Source organism: Bombina bombina, chromosome 1 (genome assembly GCF_027579735.1).
Source record: "Bombina bombina isolate aBomBom1 chromosome 1, aBomBom1.pri, whole genome shotgun sequence".
NCBI classification, from domain to species: Eukaryota; Metazoa; Chordata; class Amphibia; order Anura; family Bombinatoridae; genus Bombina; species Bombina bombina.
The window spans coordinates 152061237-152077116 of NC_069499.1; positions in this window are offsets into that span (position 1 = coordinate 152061237).

The window sequence follows — 15880 nt, forward strand, 5'->3', positions numbered from 1 at the left end:
TTATTGGAGACCACATACTGCTGCAATAGGTGGAAACAATCATTGCCACTGTCTTTATTCCTTTTTCTTCTCCATAGTTGTAATCTTCTCGGCCAATTTCAAAATGTGCACGTTGCCTTCCTGCAGGAAAGAGATTCAATGCATTTAACTTTTCAAAATATCACACAAGTATGCTAGTTTCACTAAAAAATCTGTTTCCACAAAGTATTTGACATACTCATGTTTTTCTTCTTCAAGAAAAATGTAGATTTCTTGCCGTAATTGAAATGTACGGGACAATATATTGCCGCGAAAGAGCCATCGTGAGTGACTGTAGTACAACAAAGATGTGAATTCAGCTCCCATAGCCTCACACAATTTTTTGAAAAACCTTGCTTTCACTGGCCTAGTTTTTATAAAGTTTACCACATTCACCACACATTCTAAAACCAGATTCAAATATTTTGATGCAAGTGCTTCTCTATGAATGAAGCAGTGGGTCCACAGTGCATCCGGAGCTTTGTTTCTGATAAGCACCTACAATCCTCCATAACGGCTGGACATTGAACAACCACCATCAGTACAGACACCAACGCATTTTGTCCATTCCAAGTTATTTTCAACCATGAACGTTTCCAGGATCTTGAACAAGTCTTGAGCCTTTGTACTTGCAGTGATACTTTTACAAAAGAGAAGTTCTTCCACAATGTCATTACCATCTACAAACCGTACATAGCAAATCAAATGTGCATCCTTGTTATTGTCCGTGGCCACATCCAGCTGCAAGCCAAATTCCTTTTCTTTCAGTTTCTCAATTAATTGATCATTGTGATCCTTTGCCATGTGCTGAATTCTGCGACTGATAGTATTGTTAGACAAAGGCACATTTGAAAGCAGTTTTCCTGCAAATTCGCAGATCATAATGTTCTCCAAATCTAAAGCAGCCTGTAGAATTAGTTGCTCTGTGATGGTATGCGGCTTTTCACACTTTGCAACTCTATATGCAACCTTTTATGAGGCTAGCAGAGCATTGTTTGGTTTTGACAAATGCAGAGAAAAAGTTTTAATTCTTTTAAATTTCTAGTCTCTTTTTTCAAGAAACACTATTGTATCCGTAGGTAAGAAAGTAAATGGTCTGGCCTCACTTACAATTAAAATGTGGGAATTAGTGATGTCGCGAACCTAAAATTTTGCGTTCACAAACGGCGAATGCGAACTACCACAAAAGTTCACGAACCAGGCGAAACGCCATAGACTTCAATAGGCAGGCGAATTTTAAAACCCACAGGGACTCTTTCTGGCCACAAAAGTGATGGAAAAGCTGTTTCAAGGGGACTAACACCTGGGCTGTGGTATGCCGGAGGGGGATCCATGGCAAACTCCCATGGAAAATTACATAGTTGATGCAGAGTCTGGTTTTAATCCATAAAGTTCAAATAGATAGGAATGGATACAGCACCCACTACTCACTAGTGCACGGAGAGCGCTGACCAAGCCCAGGCAATTCAAGTAAAAGAAGCAGTGAGCAAAGTGACTTTTATTAACAAACAAAGGTCAAATACAGCAACGTTTCGGGGTAACAATAAGCCCTTTCTCAAGCCTGACATAAATTAAACAAAACATCATTTAAATAGCCATATTGGCGCCAAACAGTTGTGAAAAAATTGCACATATATCGCCCTCCAATGGTGAACTTAAATATTGCATGTTAAAATACATTTTCATACAATTACAAAAGTACAAATGTGTTACAAAATATTTGACATTGTATATATTGCAAAAATTCAATAACCAGTGCCAAGTGGTCATATAAAAATAAAGATAAAAAGAGGAAAAATTAGAATTAAATAATATTTGTGACAACTAAATTCAATGTGAATATACTAGTGAAAATACTATATTAAAAATATTTAAATTTATTTAAATTTAAAATGAATTACAATACTCATATCAAAATTTCTTAACTACCATATATATAGAAACACAATCAACTAAATGGATTATATATAAATGTAAAAATTGATACATATGGGAATCCTTCAACAAAGGATACCCATATTTCAATAAGTCAGAAATTAAAAACTAATGAGCACCCAGTGTATAGATGGATAGTGCCAAATATTTATACCCAATAATGTCACTCAAATGAACTTTTTACCTTACTAATTAAGGCATAATCCATTATGATGCAAAATTTAAATATATAACCAAAGTAAATGCAAACCCCTCAGCTCACTAAAAGGAGTAACCTATTCATTTCTTACATTATATTAAATTTTAAATGTTGTCCAATTACACTCCCTATTGAGGCCTTTAGGCCATAAGGTGTTAAGTTCATTAATCCAAAAGGCCTCCCTTTTGTTCAATAAAGCCTCTCTATCACCCCCTCTCCTAGGCATGTGTATGTGTTCCAAGATCTGAAAGCGTAATTGGCTAATACTATGTCCTGCTTGTAAAAAATGCGCAGACACTGGAGCATCCTTGCCACATCGGATATTTGACTCGTGCTCAGATATCCTCTCACGTGCCTCTCTAGTTGATTGTCCAATGTATACCAGTGAACATGGACACTTGATGGCATAGATGATAAACTCTGTTCTACAAGTCAAATACTCTTTAATTCGGTATTTTTTACCTGAATAGGGATGAAAAAATTATCCTCCCTTGATCATTGAATTACAATTTATGCAGGAAAGGCAAGGATAACATCCTGTGCGTCGCTTACCAGTAATGGTTTTCTGATAATACTTATGACTGCCAACATCCGCTCTAACCAATTGATCTTTAATATTTGGTCTTCTTTTATAAGCCGGCATTGGTGGTTCATGGAATGCATTAATGTCAGGATGGCACTTCTGTAGAATGTGCCAATACTTACGTATAATTTTATTCACCTGACTACTTCTGGTATTATACGGTGATACGAATAAATAACCTGTTGGTCTTATTTTTATTCTTATTCCTCTTAATTCCAATGGGTTCAGACTTTCCAATTCTTGAAATGATATTCTGCTTTTCTTTATTCACAATATCAACAGGGTAACCTCTTTGTACAAATTTGTTTGACATCTGTTCCAGTCGTTTTGTTTTTAATTCAATATCAGACACAATATGATCCACTCTTAGTAATTGGCTTTTTGGTATTGCTTTATAGGTGGAAGGTGGATGAAAGCTGCCATACAACAAAGTATTATTTTTGTCTGTAGGCTTTGAATAAATATCCGCTCTCAATCAATGTTCCCCCTTATAAATACATGTGTCTAAGAATTGAATTGACTGCTCATTCCATGTCAAACACAATTTAATGCCATTAACAGATTTATTGAGATCATCAATAAATAAAAGTAGGGATCCAATGTCGCCATACCATATGCCAAACACATCGTCAATGAACCTCCACCATGTGGCACCATATTTCTTGATTAATGTATGTTCATAGACAAAAATTTCTTCAAAATTATTCATAAAAATGTTGGCATTTGTTGGGGCGACATTGGATTCCATGGCAGTACCCTTCTTTTGAAAGAAAAATTCATCCTTAAAGAGGAAATAATTCATATAGAGGATGACCTCTAACAATTCTAAAAAGAATTGTATTTGAGATAAACTGAACCTATTATCACTCTTTAAAACCTTGGCAACTGATTCTATCCCACTTGTGTGTTTAATAGACGTGTATAAACTAGACACGTCAAGTGTAAACAGAATTACCTTAGTATTTTCCAAATCAAGTTGTTCAATTTTTTTAAAAAAAATCATATGTATCTTGAATATAAGATGTAGATTTGACCACATATGGTTGTAAAATCTTATCCAAGAAGATAGAAATGTTAGTGAAAATAGATCCTGATCCTGCCACTATTGGTCTGCCAGGTGGTTCTAACTCATTCTTATGGATCTTTGGCAGACAATAAATAACAGGTCTCACTGGATGTTTAACATGCAAAAAATCATACAAATCTTTAGAAATCAATCCATTATTTTTAGCTTTACACAGAATACTGGTAATCTCTTTCTGAATCTTATGTGTAGGGTCATAACCAATCCTAGTGTATACAGAAGTGTCACTGATTTGTTGCTCAATTTCAGATATATATGCCTCCTGACTCATCACTACTAGGGCACCACCCTTGTCTGCTGCCTTAATAGCCAATTCCTTTCTCGGTTTCAAGCACTTCAAGGACGCTGAGTCATTTTTATATTCCATCAATCGTTTTTGGAACATAATATCAGGTGTCTGGAATAATTGCTCAACATCCCTAAGCACTAGATCAAATAATGTATTAGCTCCATTATCAGTAATGACAGGATTAAAATTGCTACTATTTCTAAGACCCACTGTCTGGCAAGTGAGCATCTCATTGCTCCTAAAAGGTGTTACCACATTATCAGTTTTACCTTTTTTGTCAAAAAACAATTTCAGTTTAATCCTGCAAAAAATTCATGTTTCAATTGGAATAAATTCCCTTTGTTAATAGGGCAATATGATAGCCCTTTATTAAGAAGAGTGACTTCATCATTCGTTAAATTAACCCCTGAAATGTTATGTACAATATTAACTTCTTTAGCATGAGCATCAACACAGCTGTCATTATTAATATAACTTACATGTTTACTCTTTGCTGTTAATTTATCAATATATAAATCTCTGTCAACACCAAAGTCCGTTGCATTATATGTGTTAAAAGTACAAGAGTCTTTTACCCAAAGTCCGCTTGTGTCAGGGGGAGGAAAAATAACTGAATTTTGTGATTGCGGTCTAGTACTCATAACGCTCTGTTCCGTAATTAGTTGAGATTCCGGTCTCTGCCCCGGCTGTTCCACCGGGTTTGTTTGGCTTTCTTCGCTCCGTGGTTGGATGGTTGTACGCTTCCGATGTTTCCTGCCACCCCTCCGGTGTCTGCGTCCAAATCCTCTGTAAAAAAACAAGCTGACGATTCCGACTCGCTCTGAGTATCACCTGTTGCTCTACGCTTCTCACGTCTCTGACGCTGGAATCTCGGCTTGGGGGGTCCGCCTCCATCTGCTCTCTGGGACCACCGGTAAATGTTACCCTGTGCATAGTCCTGCTCACCTCGCATAAATTTCGTACGTTTACCCTCCTCCAAGATTTTTTTGTATTCATTTACAGACTTAGTAATCTTGTCTAGTAATGCTTTATATTCTTCAAGGGGTATACTCTGTTGTAATTCTTGTTTCACCTTCTCTACTTCACCCTTGTATCTTGTAATTTCCTTCTGTGCATACTCGACAGTCCAGGTGATTATGTCAAATTATGTGTAATTGGACAACATTTAAAATAATGTAAGTAATGAATAGGTTACTCCTTTTAGTGAGCTGAGGGGTTTGCATTTATTTTGGTTATATATTTAAATTTTGCTTCATAATGGATTATGCCTTAATTAGTAAGGTAAAAAGGTTATTTGAGTGACATTATTGGGTATAAATATTTGGCATTATCCATATATACACTGGGTGCTCATTAGTTTTTAATTTCTGACTTATTGAAATATGGGTATCCTTTGTTGAAGGATTCCCATATGTATCAATTTTTACATTTATATATAATCCATTTAGTTGATTGTGTTTCTATATATATGGTAGTTAAGAAATTTTGATATGAGTATTGTGATTAATTTTAAATTTAAATAAATTTAAATATTTTTAATATAGTATTTTCACTAGTATATTCACATTGAATTTAGTTGTCACAAATATTATTTAATTCTAATTTTTCCACTTTTTATCTTTATTTTTATAGGACCACTTGGCACTGGTTATTGAATTTTTGCAATATATACAATGTAAAATATTTTGTAACACATTTGTACTTTTGTAATTGTATGAAAATGTATTTTAACATGCAATATTTAAGTTCACCATTGGAGGGCAATATATGTGCAATTTTTTCACAACTGTTTGGCGCCAATATGGCTATTTAAATGATGTTTTGTTTAATTTATTTCAGGCTTGAGAAAGGGCTTATTGTTAGCCCGAAACGTTGCTGTATTTGACCTTTGTTTGTTAATAAAAGTCACTTTGCTCACTACTTTAATTCATAAAGGGCATAAATCACCTAACATTCCTAAATTGTTTGGAATAACGTGCTTTAAAACATCAGGTATGATGTTGTATCATTTAGGTAGTGTAAGGGTTTTTTTTTTTTAAATGTACACTACTGTTTTAGCAGATATGACTTGCACTGGTGTCACACTGTGCCCTGGCAGGACCTGAAACGCACACGTGTGAAGGAAACTGACTGCTATTATTTCAAATTAAAAAAAGGTTCTTTTTTTTTTTATTTTAAATGTATACTACTTTTTTTAGCAGATATGACTTGCACTGGTGTCACACTGTGCCCTGGGCAGGACCTCAAACGCACACGTGTGAAGGAAAATGACTGCTATTATTTCAAATTAAAAAAAAAGGTTTTTTTTATTTTAAATGTACACTACTTTTTTTTAGCAGATATGACTTGCACTGGTGTCACACTGTGCCCTGGCAGGACCTCAAACGCACACGTGTGAAGGAAAATGACTGTTATTATTTCGAATAAAAAAATAAAAAAAAAGCAGACTGATGTTCTAGCCCTAAAAATGGCTTTTTGGGGTGCTGTCCTTACAGCAGAGATCAGATGAGTCCTTCAGGACTGTAGTGGACACTGAATACACTAGCCTAGCTATCGATTTCCCTATTAAATCAGCAGCAGCTACTGTCCCTCCTCTCACTAAGAATGCAGGCTCCGAATGAATCTAAAATGGATGCTGTCCAGGAGGTGGGAGGGTCTGGGAGGGAGGGTCTGCTGCTGATTGGCTGGAATGTGTCTTGTGACTGTGAGCTACAGGGTCAAAGTTTACTCAATGATGACGAATAGGGGGCGAATCGAACATCGCATATGTTCGCCGTCCGCTGCGAACGCGAACATGCTATGTTCGCTGCGAACTATTCGCGGCAGAACTGTTCGCGACATCACTAGTGGGAATGTAGGTAAATATGGCTAAGTACCAGAATGTCTCAAAAACTCCCAGTGATAGGTTCAATAATGCAGGATGTGGATGAGACCAAATATGCAGCTAAACAAACATAGTGGTCACAGTTCAATAATGCACAAAAACTGCCACACAATATTAGGGCTAAACCGCTGCACTGCCAAACAATACCAGTGTTTCATGCTTACCAGGCTGCTAAGGTTAAACCTCCACCCCCTCTAACTAGCCCCCTCATATTTCTCCCCATTTTTGAACTTTTGGGAGCTTTCACGATCTCCAGGATGCTTGGTTTTGTTCATTTTAGTGTTTTGTACATCCTCCCAGAGGAGCTGTTCTCTGACCGGGAAAACCCTTGTCGGCTGGCTGGGCTCCTGGAACTGCCGGACGTAACGCACCAGGTACCTGCTTTTCTTTATCCCATCTGCTCTTTTGGGGATTGATAGCCCCTAGGGAGGACCAGAAGTGGGGTGATTGCCGAAAGGGAGCTCCCTTAGGAACCAGTGGTTTGGGACACCACCACCTCCATATCTTTCCCAGGCTGTAAATCCGGTCCCCAGTGACGGATCATGCCGCTTTTTGAACTGTGGCATCTGGGGACCAAGAGCTTTCCAAGAACACCCTGGAAGTGCTGCCACTCCCCCGGGATCACCGCAAAACTGCCACCTCTTTATCACTGGGGCTCTATAAGACAATGGACACTATGGGGGTGCCAGCCTGTCTGGGGGGGCGGGAATGGTGGGAGATCTGGAGGGCTGATAATGCGTCTTATCAAGATCAGTTTGTGTATAAAGGTAGTGTGTTTTCAACAATAAAGTAGTTCTTTGTGTTTCACCTGAATGCTAGTCTAGTTATTTGGGTGGGCTGCGCTATAATCACTTTCTTCGCTACATAGCAGCATGTTCCAGGTATAGCAAGGTCCTTTTGTGGAGCTACCCAGTCAGGGTAGCCAGAATCCATCACACAGTGCTAAACTGCTGCACTGCCACACAATATTAGGGCTAAACTGTTGCACTGCCACACAATATTAGGGCTAAACTGCTGAACTGACACACAATATCAGTGCTAAACCATTGCACTGCCACACAATATCAGGGCTAAACAGTTGCACTGCCACACAATATTGGGGCTAAACCGTCTATGTATATATATATATTGTGTATATATAGCAAAAGTCAATTCTGCAGGATCACCCTCCTAAGGACATCCACCTGGGTGCATAAATACCTAGAAAACACCCACCAGCACTCCTTAGAGGCATAATTAAATCACAGATGATTAGATTGATGCGTAATAATTCAAACAGTTCCATAGGGGTCTCCTAGTTACAACAGACTCAAATGAAGTTCCTACAATGAGGATATAAACCACAAATCATAAATGACACATTGGAAGAGGTTTCATCTCTCACCCAACAAGCTCTCATAGACAAGGAAGATTGATCATGTCCACTACTTTCGCACCGAATACCACGGAAGCTGGATATTGCGGACACACTGGCCGGTTGTCACCTCTGATCCAAAACTTCCATTCTCCCACGATCTGGTTCCTATGGAGGCCTACAGAAGTGGCACCAATTTACGTGATATGTTGGTCAAGACAGACCCGAAATGGAGTTATATGACCACAGCGAGGATCAACATCAGAGGCTCATATAGGTGTTTGGGATGAACTACATGTAACGGACTCATTGTCACTAAAACATTCCATCTTCCGCACACTAATCGGACACTCACTTTCCTGCAACACTACACATGTAGTGTATCTGCTCTTTTGTCCATGTTTACAGTTTTACATGGGAAAAACCATTGGGACACTCCGCGAAAGAATGGCAAACCATAGGCAAGCTATACGGTTGGCGTTTGATAAATGCGAATCGGATCAACCTGTCACATGGCATTGTGCCCAAATGGCACATCAAGTATCATCCATACGTTACATCCTGATCGATCACATACCCAGAATGGATAGGGGTGGCGACAGAAATAAAGCATTGCTTGTTCGAGAAGCTGAATGGATATACAGGTTGGGGACCATACATCCAGGAAGTCTCAACTCACCACCTGATTTTAAATCTCTGATATAGGTGGGAGTTACACACCAGGGGTGCAAACACAGGCACAATGTTTCACATTAGGGTAAAGTGGTGTGGTTACCTCAAGGATGGGGTGTGTCAGCACCATAAGATGCCCTTACCTTGCACATGTGCGAGACTATTCTAGGATCCACACATGTCGGAGGTGATACTTGTGTTCTCAATAGTAATTATTAATATATTAACACTCCTGTCACCTATAGAGATATGTGATATTATTATTTTTTTTTTTTTGTTAAATATTTTTTTATTGAAGTCGTAGTCAAATACAACATATACAAAGTATGCCCGAAAGATTTACAAATAGATGTATACATAGCACCATGAGCAGAGTAATATATTCACATATTTCAAGCGTAGTTATCAAATGCAGGCTGTCCAATAAGAAGACTTCAGTTTTATCATAGAGTATATTAACAGTAACAGAAGCAAAAATGAACCTCTCCCAGCTAAATAAAAGAAAAATTAAGGTATCTACTCATATAAGAATAGGGCTAGGGGGAGGGATAGCTCTAAAGTTTTATGGGGAAGGGGGATGCAGCGGGCAAGAGCCGCTCAATATAAAATAGGAGGGGGGAGGGGGGGGGGGAGGGCGGAGCCAGATAGTATGTGAATTTGGTAAATGTACTAAGGGTTTAGAGCTTGTAAGTACTTTATTAAACAGATTTATAACGATATTATTTAGAAACATCTAAGTAGTGTATTTTTCGTCTGGAAACGAACAAGCTAAGCTCTCTATCACCATGTATACTATTAAGTATTATATATATGTCTAAGATCAAGCTCATTAATTCAAATATTATGCTGAGCCATGCCTTCCCAGTGAACACGGCCCAGCAGTGTCTACAATATCCAAGAGTGAGATTATAAATCATGCTGTTGCAGGTAGAGGAAAAGACACATGACATAACCCTGGTGTATAACAGCATGAAATTTTAAATTTAAAGTTACTGGCATATTTTAAGGTTGAAATATAGGATATTTTTAAGAATAAGTAGACCAATTCTGAATCAGTAAATATTGAGCTATGTCCAAAAAGTGACTAAGTTAAATATTACCTATAATCACAACTAAGGGCTTAATTAGTCTTATAGGAACATATTATATAGGTGTCCTTTATGCTGAGACAGGGGGACAGAGCTTTGTTATAAACATATATCTTTAGTTTCTATAAATATGCAAAACTAACACACACAACCATTAAATAAAACTATACTATAATATAGCAGCTGCATGACACTTCTGAGCCTTCTATACCTTAATAGTTGCAGCAGAGTAAATAATACCTTCAGCTAGCCAGACATAGGATAATAGAGCAGGGATCAGTAATGCTCAGTTCATCAAATATGAAAATACTTGTGTAGAGCTTATAAGTTAACAGTGACTAGCTAATATTATAAGCATTACAAACACTTCAAATAAGGGGTAATATGAGAACAAAGTTAAATTAAGACCATGTGGATATAATAAAACACCACATCAGACATGTTAATCATATCGAACGAACAAGCTGAGCTCTCTATCACCATGTATACTATTAAGTATTATATATATGTCTCAGACCAAGCTCATTAATTCAAATATTATGCTGAGCCGTGCCCTCCCAGTGAACACGGCCCAGCAGTGTCTACAACATCCAAGAGTGAGATTATAAATCATGCTGGTGCAAGTAGAGGAAAAGACATATGACATAACCCTGGTGTATAACAGCATGAAATTTTAGGTTTAAAGTTACTGGCATATTTTAAGGTTGAAATATAGGATATTTTTAAGAATAAGTAGACCAATTCTGAATCAGTAAACAGTGAGCTATGTCCAAAAATTGACTAAGTTAAATATTACCTATAATCACAACTAAGGGCTTAATTAGTCTTATAGGAACATATTATATAGGTGTCCTCTAAGCTGAGACAGGGGGACAGAGCTTTGTTATAAACATATATCTTTAGTTTCTATAAATATGCAAAACTAACACACACAACCATTAAATAAAACTATACTATAGTATAGCAGCTGCATGACACTTCTGAGCCTTCTATACCTTAACAGTTGCAGCAGAGTAAATAATACCTTCAGCTAGCCAGACATAGGATAACAGAGCAGGGATCAGCAATGCTCAATTCTCCAAATATGAAAATACTTGAGTAGAGCTTATAAGTTAACAGTGACTAGCTAATATTATAAGCATTACAAACACTTCAAACAAGGGGTGATATGAGAACAAAATCTGTTAACTAAAATTTAAATATGCCCCGGGCAAGTTTTAAGGCATCGGGGTCTGTATGACATAGCGTGAATGTCTAAAAAGGTGTTTAAATGTTTAGGTTATGGATATGGTAATGCTATCCCAAGTATACCTCAGTGGGTTAGAGAATCAACTTAAGGGGCCTGGTTAATTTGTAAATAAGTTAGCAATGTAAATTGTTATACTAGGCGAAGTGGTAATTGTCATGTGGGGAAGCAATTCTGTAACCTTAATAATCAAAACATAATATAATATAACATTGCGCATTCAATAAATAATAACCATGTAGATTGCATCACTCAAGCTAAAATAACAAGTAATGTAAAGCTAATTTTAAATATACAGCAGAAAACATAAAAGGATTAGCTAGGGTCATGTAACAGAAATAATATCCTAAGTCACAGAGTAGAGACTCATCATTTGGAGAACTATTGCAAGATGGGTATTTAGTAACGTCCAACAGTGAGGGCAATGTGGCTAAATAATTTTAAACAAACCTAATCCACAATTGTACAGTCACTGTCTGGGGATCAGGGTGATTCACCCAACACCTAATTTCTCAGAGTCAGGTTTGCTATCAGTTCTTCCCAGCATTTGGGATAACCCTCTATAATATCTAAGGAGACGCGGTAGCAGATCTGTAGTTATCAGGTTTTCAAAGGTCCAATTATGAAGGGACAATGGCTGTGCACTTTGACAAAGATTTTCTAAAAGGGTCTTGCGATTATCGCCCTTCTTGGATCTAAGGCTGCTGCTGCCATTTACAAGCAGTGTTTGAAAACCGCAAGTATCCGCATCTTGTTGTTCCATCTCACAGCCTGTGGGTAAATCTGTACAGTGTCCGGACTGCAGGTTTTCTAAGATTACTGAAGCTAAAAACTGTGGAGAGTCGTCAGGCTCCTGTACTCCCTGTAGAGTGGGCTTAGCGGGAGTGTCAAGGCTCGCGGTGAATGGTTTATGGCAGCACTCCTCCAAGAGATCAGGTAAGGCGTCGGAGCTGGAAGCATAGAGGGCCGTGGTGGGACCTATAATGGAGGCAGATGTCATTGCGGTATGGAGCGTGTCTACCAGGTCCGCCCGGTGGTCATCAAACCTAGCACACAGTGCTCTCAAGAGAGAGATCTCTAAGTCCATGATTTGTGAGTGTATCTAGCCCTCTAATGTGAAAGAGCTATCTGCTTCAGGGTCTTCAACGACTTATCTCGTCAGCTTATATAGGGTTTATGCCAGATTAAGTTGGTGTGGTCCGTCTGTAGTTTAAATCTCTGGCGTGATATTATTATTTTAATTATGTTAAAGTTAGGGGTGTTAGAGTTAGGGTTAAACTTAGGGTTAGGTTTATGGGTTAATATATTTATTTAGTGTTAGTGATGTGGGACGCCAGAGGTTTAGGGGTTAATAACTTTAGTATAGTGGCAGTGGCGACATTGGGGGCGGCAGATTAGGGGTTAAGCTTTATAAATAGAGGCCATTGTTGTACACACTTCTGCCTGGCAGTGCTCAGTCAAGACACACACGCTTCTACCTACCTCAGTATGCAAAGATACCAAGAGAAGAAAAGCTAAATTTGAAAATATACAAAAAATATTTTAAATCTAAATCATGAAAGTTTAAGTTTGACTTCCTTTTAAGGCAATAGTTTCTAATATGTATGGTACAATACATACATTTTCCTTTTAAGGCAATAGTTTCTAATATGTATGGTAACCGTATAATACATATATTTGTGTACATTTTTGTCCATTAAAAGGCAGGTCAAACACTTGTAAAATGTAGTAATTTCCATTAAGCATTTAAATAGATTGGTCAATCAACTGGGGAAATTGGACTTATTTGTTGCATATAGAAAACACTGTTAAAATAACTGTTGAAGCAAGCTTGTCATTCCTAAATTGGGAAGTGAAATTGTCAGGCCGATGGCCTGAATTGGACCTTCCCAGTCTCTCTGGCCTGCTGCCTGTACTGGCTGTACTCTCTGGCTCCACCTGCCTTTCAGCTTCAGACAGTTATCTTGTTCTCTATAAAAGGCAACATTTCTGACCACTTCCTTTCCCTGATATTGTGATTTTCACCTTGTCTGGGTGCCGCCTGTTTACCTTTTCCTGAACCAGCTTTCAAGCCTACCAAGTTTTTTTGGGGTTTTTTTTTACCTTTTTTTTTTTACCTTGTCTCTCAGAATTTCCCTGCTTCTACTCATTGTTTGGATTGTTTTCTGGTTTTCTGATCCCTGGCTTGTCCTAGAATTTGCTCTTGTAATTTGTATTGTGGATCCTGTCTTCCAGTGTGGTACTTGACCTTGGCCTGTCTGACTTCTCTTCTGCTCGTGAATCAGGTGTACCCAGTCCTTGGCCCTGTCGTGGGCATTCCTCCAGTCCTAACCCCTGGTATAGGCACTCTAAATCCTGTTTCCTGTGCTCAGTTCTGCAGATTCCAAGTTCTGTGTCCTGTTTTCAGCTCTACAGACTCCAAGTCTTGTGTCCTGTGTTCAGCTCTACAGATTCCAAGCCTGTGTCACCTGTTCAGCTCTGCAGACTCCAAGTCCTGTGTCCTGTGTAAAGCTCTACAGACTCCAAGTCCTGTGTTCAGCTCTGCAGACTCCAAGTCCCGTGTCTAGTGTTCAGCTCTACAGATACCAAGCCATTTGTTCAGCTCTACAGCCTCAAAGACATGTGTCCAGTGTTCAGCTTTACAGACACCATGTTCTGTGTCTGCCTCTACAGACTCCAAGTCCTGTGTCCAGTGTCCTGTTCCACAGCATCTAAGTCCTGTTTCCAGTGTCCTGTTCCCCAGCATCCAAGTCCTGTGTCCAGTGTCATGTTCAACAGCATCCAAGTCCTGTGTCCAGTGTCATGTTCAACAGCATCAAAGCCTTGTGTCCAGCGTTCTGCTTCACAGAGCCCAAGTCCTATGTCTCCTGCTTCACAGCTTCCAAGTCCTGTGACCAGAGTTTAGCTCTACATATTCTTTACTGTTCTTTTACAATAAACTTTCCTAGTCTGTGTTGCTGTTATGCCTAAAAAGGGAAAGAACACTAAAGTTAGTGTTCTGTCTGTTTTTTTAAGTGATTATAAGAACCAATTTCCAGTCACCTCTACTACCATGTTCAGTGAGTTGCCCACTGTTGAAGATCACCTTGCATGTGGGTGAATTGCAGGGCACCTGGGCTTGCGAGCTTGCGTGCTATAATGGGCACAAGGGGAACCAAAGAGGGGGAGGAAGGAGATAAAATGAGGTAAAAAAAAAGATTAGTGTAAATTTTAAAACCCTTTTGCTGCAAAGCCTTGTTTACCCAATTGCTATGCCAATTTTGAGCATCTACATTTAAAACCTATTGTTAGCCAAATTTCAGTGAGTGATCCACACAAATTTGTCATCATAGGTAGCCACGTGTGAAATAGAGATCCATAAGGGTTTTGGGGGTTATAATATAGATTAGAGAGGCCCCAATGTGCAGTACAGAAATAAAAGCACTTTCTACAGTGATCACCTGACTATACAGACAAAAGGAATATATTTTTATAGAGAGGGACTTGTCTACTAGAAAATTAGCTTTATTGGGGGTCTGTAATCATACTAGATTTTTTTATTATTTATATAATATCCCATTCCCAAGCAAATTCCCATGCGTTTTATTTCCTTTGTTGTACTGTTCACCATAATTTGAAGAACATGTAATTTTACTTCAAATTAGTAGTCTTGGGTGTTTGTAGCTACTATGGAAGCTGAGATTGAGGGGTTTGGAGAACCTCCCCTTATTCAGCTCCCTAGCAGCTACACTGAGCTTCCTGGCTCAGTCCCTTTGTAACGTCACCATATAGTTAAATAATGTGCATTGCTATACTTTAAGATCATTGATGGCCTGGTGTATTTTCTTTTGCAGTATAATAGTTTTCACCCAAGATAGTGATTATGTATCATTTCAAGTTTTCAAAATCATTATTTTATTTTCCAACCATTTACCAAACCAATTTACTCCTAACAACATGACAAATAACCGTGTAATGCCACCCGCAGTAAAGCTGCCAATATTGAACAAGCTCATGTTTATATTGGTAGAAAATTGTGGATTATACACTTCAAAATCATTTGCCTTTTATTGTACAGCTAATCCAATTTGCATGTACATGGATATTGACTGCTGCTGTCTTTAAGTCATTAAATAAGATAATATTCATCCCCCACAGAAAAGATGTAATAAAATGTAAACAATTCTTTTTTTTCCATCACACTTCATTGTTATAGCTATGGCAGATTAATGATTATGTGTTAATGCCAACCACTTTGAATTGAGATTTTTGATGAATTCCTTATCTTCTATTGTATTAACCTTATATATATATATTACATAATTTCTCAAAAATGCAAAAAGACAAACCACAAACAGTTAAGGTGTCATTTTAAGCCCCATCAAAGGAATTGTACTCACAAAGTCAAGCTAAAATCAACAAAGATTTACAAGCACAGTGTTTAAGTGTTTAAGAGGTGGGCAACACAATCTAATTTTCTGTACCACCCATTTGTATAGCAAAGATATAAAGCCTCTGGAAAAATAGTTGATGTGGCAACCTCTAATGA